Genomic DNA, 7,068 nt, shown 5'->3' on the forward strand with positions numbered 1-7,068 from the left:
CCAGCTAGAAAGGGGTTTTTTAACCCTGTTAATAATGCTGTGTGCAGGTTTTCATCCATTATCGTTTTGTTAGAACATCCTTGCTAGGATCTAGCTCTTTTATGGGTCTGACACCTCACAAGAATCCAAGCGGGGAAATGGATCCAATAAATGTAATCTACAGGTGAAACTTACAGAGGCAATTTGGGAAAAGAAGCCATCCTTCTTGGGGTTTTACCATTTTGCAAAAGTTATCACCTCATCTCCTAAAGTATTGAGATTTTTACTGATTGGTCAAGATTTGTATTTTATGTGTTTGTTCTTGGAAAGGCTTATTTCAATAGAAATTATCCCACAGTGTTATGGCTAGTATCATCATCATCATCATCATTATCATCATCATATCATTTAAAAATCTGATCAAATAAAGTACACACACATATATATGTATGTATAGCCTTATCTACATGTGAAAGTAATTCTGTTTATTCTTATTCATCAATTAACAAAATGCATGTAAATTGGCTATGATGAGACAGACACAGAGCTAGAGATATAAAAGAGAACATGAAATTGTCAGTCTTTGCCTTCAAAGAGGTTAATATACAGTGAGAACAGATCATTGTTTAAAAAAAATCACAAAAACAATGATATAATAATAGACAAAAAGAAATGTTATGAAGGAGATACAAAAGTGTCTTAGGAGATTAAAACAGTTTTCAAAGGCAGTGGACAGCTTTTCAAAGCAAGTGAAAGCTTTTCCAAGCAAGCTTTTCCAAGGCTGAGAGATAAGTGGGATTAGGCAAAGTGGGTTGGTTGTGGAAAAATTCAGGCATAGGAAACAGCAAGTGCAAAGGCACTGGGGCCAGAAACAATGGCAAGCTTTAGAGGCATGTTGCAAAGAGGTCTCTGTGACTGAAGCAGAGGGAGGGAGGGATGGAGCATAGTAAGAGAGGCTGGAGTCAGGCATGACCTAGCCCTTCAAGGACAGTAGATATGATTCTATGAAGCAAAGGGTGACTGGGCTAGATTTGCATTTCCAGAAGACTTCTCTGACTACTGTATTTGACAAAATAACTAGAGGGAGCAAGAGTCCAGGTAGAAAACCTTTACTATGGTCAAAGCAAAGAAAGGATGAAGGCATGGATTGGGGTGGTACTTACTGAAAAGGGATAAGAAGAGACTGAAGTCAAAAAGACAGCACATGGGAGTGGGTTGGATGCAGAAAGGGCGTCAAAGATGATTGTCAGAGTAGGTGATTAGTAATTGATTGATAGAAAACGGTAATATCAGAACCAGGCTTTTTATATTCATTCTATTCTATGTAAATCCATTCTATGCAAAAGTATTCAGTGCTTACCAGATACAAAGCATGGTGCTGGGAATCTAATGGATAGCAATATGAAAAAAGTGTACAAAAGGATATATGATCTCTTTTATATGCTCACATTCAAATACAATGTTTCTCATTGGCGAAAAGAGAAATAAAACTACATACCTACATACATATGTATACTCACACATGCAGATGTATACACATGGATGTGTGTATATGTGTATGAGTACATATATGTACATATAAATTTTAGGTACTTGTATCACATGCACACCTGAATTACGCACTTGTTTCAAGGGGATTGTGGAAGATATACATAAATAATTACTGTGGAGGTAAGGAAGAGAAACCAAAACGTTGCATGAGACTTTGTTCTTAAAAGAAATTAAAATGTTTCAAAAACCATGAAGTCTTCTAGTTCCACCTTATTACAGAAGAGATTTATGACACTGGCCCTATTTACCAAATACAGTCCATAAAAAGAAATTTACGCACTAGTATTCAGCTATATGATCCATTTTAATATATGACGTATTATGGTAATCATGGGCATAATATTATCACTAATAATAATGATAAATAATAACACCAGTAATCATCCATGTATAGTAATTTTAAAAGATCACATAATAAGCAGAACAATGTAAACATAGGTTCTATTTAATGTTGCTTGAAACTTATCTTTTTAGTTTTTATGTTTGTTTTTTCTGGAGGAGATTCTAAACTCACAGTTTTGTTATCAAACTGCTTCTCTTCACAGCAGACAGAATATGATTCATGAGTAATTCTGTCAAGTATTTGCCAAATGTAATGGAGAACACTTTTCCAGTCTCCCCAGGGCATTTTGTGGGTCAGAAGTCCTTTGTTTAACAGACTCAACTTGCATGTTGATTCTAAGAGTCCAACCAAACATACAGGACAATCGCTCTTCTGTGAGTTCTTAAGGCTCCTTTCATCTCATTTTCCTCACACGATAGTCTTTGCTTGTTTCAGTTTTGTGTGTATTCCTTTTTTTTTTTTTTTTTTTTTTTTTAAATTTTTTTTTCAATGTTTTTTATTTATTTTTGGGACAGAGAGAGACAGAGCATGAACGGGGGAGGGGCAGAGAGAGAGGGAGACACAGAATCGGAAACAGGCTCCAGGCTCCGAGCCATCAGCCCAGAGCCTGATGCGGGGCTCGAACTCACGGACCGCAAGATCGTGACCTGGCTGAAGTCGGACACTTAACCGACTGCGCCACCCAGGCGCCCCTGTGTGTATTCCTTTTGATCGCTTGTTAATGTCTCCTGTTTATAGGGATTGTATTATCTAATCTCTAAAATAGTATGTAATTGTCATTTAGTGTTACTATAATTGTGCAGAAGGTGGAGTATGTTTGTAATCACTTACTCTTTAAGATTTCTCACGTCCAAGGGTGCTTTACTGTTCTTGTACTTAAATTTATGTTTTTAATTTTGTGTGGTTTTTTCCTCTAAAAATAACCCTCAAATTTTATGAGCTTCACGCCCTGGAAAACTTATCTGGCCTGCTTTTTCATTTGTATTATAATAATTTGCTTTTATGCCTTTCTCACAGTATTTTAACTTCATGAGAATAGGGGCATTTTTTTTTTTCCTCTACTATCTAGCATTTAGTTCAGTAAATGCTTGATGAATGAATGAATAAGTAATGCACATTTAGTGGTTGTTTTGAAGTTGGCTCTGATGACTGAGTTTTTCTTTTGCATTCATGCATCTTCATTAATGCCAACTTTGTTGCAAAGTTTTTTAAAAAATTAATTATCTTAAGTTACTTTTAAAAAGTTCAAAGTATTTGCAGAATTCTAAATTAAATTCCCATTACTGTCAGTATCCGTAATATTTTGCAAAAAATGCAATCTATCTTCATATGTTAATGTTCTTTCATTTTATTTATATTTTTTCTTTAAAAAAGTTTCTTGGGGTATTTTCCAAATGGGAATTGCTGCGATAAAGGGCATACTTGGCCAGCTTTGTAGATTCTAAGAGTACTTTAAAAGGAAAGCCTTGCCAAAGAAAAATGTTCTGGTACTGGATTGCACTTATTTTAAGCTGTCATTTAATATAAGATCTCCATTTTGTCTTTATTTCTCAAGTTGCTTATTTATAAATCGCCACTCTATTTTTCATGAGTTGACAAATGTTGACAGATTGACATATGTTACTTGAGAGCTGATATACCCTCTATGGTACGTACTCTAAAAGCTAAACAATATTTAACAACTTAGGAAAATTATACATACCATGAAGATATGTCACCATTTCTAAATTATATAATTCAGGTTCATATTTTGGTTTTCAAGGAAGCAAAAATACTCTTCTTCCCTTCTCCATCCCTTCTTCTGATCATTTCCAAGTTTTAAAAAAAAAGGAGGGGGACCAAAACCTCAAAATCATTGGCCACTTTCTGACCATAGAGATGAATAATTTAAGGACAATCTCAAACCCTTGAAAAATCTCGTAAGTGTTTTCATTATTAAAGAAATGGACTTTTATTTGGTTATTCTTTTACCTAATCATAAATAATGAAATAAAATAACCCTCAAAAAATTAACATTAAATAATATAAAAGATAAAGACATATTTAAATGATGTATTGGGGAAAAAAATTTTGGACTTTGTCATAAATCTTCTGACACTTCAGCTGCATTGACAACTAAAATATGACTCCAGAATCCAAACACAGGCCCAGGAAGCCCTGTCATCCAATTGCCTCTTCGTCATCTTTCTTAGATGTTCTTTCAACGTTTATCATTGCAAATTTTGTCCTCTTTTTTTTTTCCCTCTCTCTCTCTGTCTCTCTAGCACATCAAACCAAAAAAGAACAATGATTGAACGCTCACTTATACCCAACTTCCTGCCTTCACATTCACTCATTCCCCAGGCCTGAGTATTTCCACAGGAATCATGCTATTACTTGGTGGCCACTATGTTTTATTATAAAGACACGGCAATGTCCGGGTGCCTGGGTGGCTCAGTCGGTTAAGTGTCTAACTTTGGCTCAGGTCACGATCTCATGGTTCGTGGGTTCAAGCCCTGCCTGGGGCTCTGTGCTGACAGCTCAGAACCTGGAGCCTGCTTAGGATTCTGTGTGTGTCTCTCTCTCTCTGTGCCTCCCCCGCTGCGCTCTCTCTCTCTCAAAAATAAAGAAACGAACAAAAAAAGACAATGAAACAAACAAACAAAAAAAGACAACAAAATCAGCAATGTCAATGATCTTTTCCGTGGTCCTTCATGCTTAGTTTGGGAAAACTGTCAACTAGTACTATAGATTTGTTTAAATGGAAAATTATCACAAAATTGTAGGTTCTTCCGTTATCCTCACGGAAAAATTACCGTAATGGGGAATTAATAAGCTGTTTTGAGAAGTAAAACATCTAGATCCAAACCAAATCCATTCTAAAATGAATTCTAGTATTTCTATAGGTATGGGTTTCACTAATGCCTTCCCGTTTTGTTTGGAAAGACCTGAAACTTTTCATCCCCACATACATGTTTGCTTGATATTCCTCAATTCTAAAACAACGATATATTTGATAACATTTATCTATTGTATACCAAGCCTGTAAAGGGTCTCATATCCTGGAGATAAAGTACGCATGCCTAGTGCGGTGTCACGCAGGCGCCCTCGCCCTTGACCTCTGACCCGTCGGCCTCCCTTGAGCCGAGGGCCGCGTGGCCAGGAAGCAGCAGTCCACGACCCCGAGGCAGAGCGGCCACCATGGCTAAATACCTGGCCCAGATCATTGTGATGGGGGTGCAGGTGGTAGGCAGGGCCTTTGCCCGAGCCCTGCGGCAGGAGTTTGCAGCCGGGCAGCAGCTGACGCTCGGGGACGTGCTGGACACCAGTCGGCAGCTGCCTCCAACCTGTCCGGCCTCAGCCTCCAGGAGGCACAGCAGATTCTCAATGTCTCCAAGCTGAGCCCCGAGGAGATCCAGAAGAACTACGAACACCTATTCGAGGTGAACGACAAATCCGTGGGTGGCTGCTTCTACCTGCAGTCCAAGGTGGTCCGAGCCAGGGAGCGCCTGCAGGAGGAGTTCAGAATCCAGGCCCAGGAGGACAGAGAGGAGCTGATGCCCAAAACGTGACCACTCAGCCCGTCCTCCTGCACCCTGCCCACCACCTCTAATTTATAGCTCGGTAATAAATGTCTTTTCCGAAAAAAAAAAAAAAAAAAAAAAAAGGAAAGGACTCCCCTTTTTGCTGCTTCCTGCTTGTTGAGCAGTGGCCCCTCCTGGGAAAACAGAGCTATTTCAGGCAACATTCAGATTTCATTTTACATTAGACTCTGTGGAATATTACAGTACTATTCGGGTGTATTCATAATCTTTCCCCTGATTTTGCTGTTTTTATGGCCTAGTACACTTATATTTGGTGTTTGTTGAAGGGTAATCAGAAGATATTTGGACATCAAACTTTTTCAAAGTAAATAATGATGGCATTACTGCTAAGGTATCTCTTAACAGTTCTTATTACCCTGCAAATTAAACGAGAATAAAATCATTCTTCTTTTAGGACTATTTAAAATGAATGATTTTGCCCTCCCCTTCCCATATTTCACCTTTATTTAATTGGCAATTACAATATATACCTAAAGGCTGTCTGCAGGTAATGGTTCAGTTAGCACGTGCCCCGGAGAATAGAAACTCAGGAGCAAATCACCTGTAAAGAGGAGGAAGTCCATTTCACACATTGCTGTTCATACTCACCTCTTCCTGACCACAACAAGAGTCTATCCCTGTAAATTAACTTTCTAAGTTAGCCACGGCTGTCATAGAACTATGAGGACGTGACCTCTACATGGTTCTGGATCATTCCACGGTGTGGATTACCCTGGCCTTTAACTTGTGTCCTTTGCAGCAGGGTGCCCATGTTTTCTGGATTTCACTGCTCTTTAGAATTCTCCACCAGAGGGAGGGCAAGGGAAGAAGGAGTTCATCCGCAGTTCTGAGGAAAGTTAGCATCTGAGAAAGCTAGCGTTAATGTATTAAAGATCTCTAGGACTGTCTTCCCAACTCTACCTCTCCCTACTTGCTGTCCCTCTCAGCAGAACTGAGTGACCCTCAGCTACTATAGTAACTTGATTGTTGGTCGTCTTTTAACCAGGGTTTGATCAGTTCCTTTGAAAATTAAGTTGGAGTAAGAGATACAGTTTAAGACACCCTCTTTGAAGAGGCTAGATGATTATTATTTATTTTGTGAAAAGCTAAAGACGAGAATTATGACAGGCACGTGGTTACCCACGTGAAGGCGGGGTACACACGCACTCAAGGGGCAGATCCAGGAAGACAGCGCCATCGACCATCTTTAAGGTTCTCGCAGCCCTTCTGTGCACCCGGAACAGCCTCACACTCAGATTCCCTTGCACACAGTTTGTCTTTGCCCTACGCGCGCGTGGGGCTCTCACTGAAGTAAGAAAGGAATGAACTCCACACTCTCATGCAAAAACAACCAAAGTTTCGCTCCTTCCCGATGGCTGCGCAGAGCCTTCTTTTGGGGGGCTGGTGTCAGAGTTCCAAACTTTTTTCTCCAACGTCCCTCCGCATTGTTGGGCACGGACCTTCCCTTCAGGGCTGCTTGGCAGCGGAGGAGAGCGAGGAGCCTCTGGGTCCTTTCCTCTGTCTTTGAAGCTCCCGGGGCCACTGGATTTGGTTCCCGCGAGCGCGGCGGCGCCGGCGCGGTCGACGTCTCCGCGCGGCTTCCAGCGACCCCTGTCGGGGGTTCCCGGCAGC

At 40.0% G+C, this 7,068-nt stretch overlaps 1 pseudogene; it reads left to right on the forward strand.

The window, feature by feature from the left end:
• Positions 1–4,967: 4,967 nt before the first annotated feature.
• Positions 4,968–5,487, forward strand: LOC109277280 (mitochondrial import inner membrane translocase subunit TIM16-like; annotated as a pseudogene).
• The last annotated feature ends 1,581 nt before the right edge of the window (positions 5,488–7,068 follow it).

This window comes from Panthera pardus, unplaced genomic scaffold (genome assembly GCF_024362965.1).
Source record: "Panthera pardus isolate Hobbes unplaced genomic scaffold, ASM2436296v1 HiC_scaffold_13, whole genome shotgun sequence".
NCBI lineage: Eukaryota > Metazoa > Chordata > Mammalia > Carnivora > Felidae > Panthera > Panthera pardus.